Source organism: Athene cunicularia (genome assembly GCF_003259725.1).
Source record: "Athene cunicularia isolate RWA chromosome 1 unlocalized genomic scaffold, athCun1 chr1_part1, whole genome shotgun sequence".
Taxonomy (NCBI): domain Eukaryota; kingdom Metazoa; phylum Chordata; class Aves; order Strigiformes; family Strigidae; genus Athene; species Athene cunicularia.
In genome coordinates this window covers 10,658,530-10,659,114 of record NW_020799091.1, presented here as the reverse complement: position 1 = coordinate 10,659,114, position 585 = coordinate 10,658,530, and the positions used below count along the sequence as shown (strand labels likewise).

At 66.0% G+C, this 585-nt stretch overlaps 1 protein-coding gene across 1 annotated transcript in view; it reads left to right on the top strand.

Annotated features, from left to right (window-relative positions):
- The first annotated feature begins 264 nt into the window (after positions 1–264).
- Positions 265–585, top strand: part of CWC15 (CWC15 spliceosome associated protein homolog) — a 19,727-nt gene continuing 19,406 nt past the window's right edge. Inside the window, exon 1 of the mRNA XM_026853930.1 lies at positions 265–374. The gene's annotated coding sequence lies outside the window, so the exon portion shown is untranslated. The remainder of the gene's footprint in view (positions 375–585) is intronic.

Here is a 585-nt window from a genome sequence, read left to right as displayed (position 1 = left end):
CTTGCCTGGGCAGGACCAGTGCAGGGACACGGCCTAGGAGCACCTCGGGGCAAGGCCCTCTTCTAGGGCAACCCTGAGCCCCTAGGACAAGCACTCCAGGGTCCCTGTTCCGAGCTGGGTTCGCCCGACCCCGGTCAGAGGAGGAGTAGAAGGTTGGTAGGAGGAGGCCGCCACTGCTATACAGGCACAACGCCGCCTCGGTAGCGCCCACTGTCCCTCACGAGACAATCCCGCCAGCCCTCTCTATGGTAGATCCTCCCCGGCGGCGGCTTCCGCCGCGTTGTGTCTATGGTTCCCGCGCGGTGCCTTATGGGCGCTTGGCGGAGTTATGGTGGTGGGTAGGGCCTGATTGCGCAGTGGCAGGCGGTGGCGGTGTAAGTAACCGTGCAGGTGGCAGGCGAGCCTGACCGGGGAGGGAGTGTTGGGAGGGCTTTGGTGGGGTCCTGAGGGGAAAAAGGGGCGGCCCTGGGGTACGGGGGGGTGTCGTGTCCCTGTGAAGGGACGGGCTATGGACGCACCACGAATGGGCTCTGGGAGCAGCTGAGGCGGGCGAGGAGGAGCGTTTCTGTGGAGAACAGCGGAGGG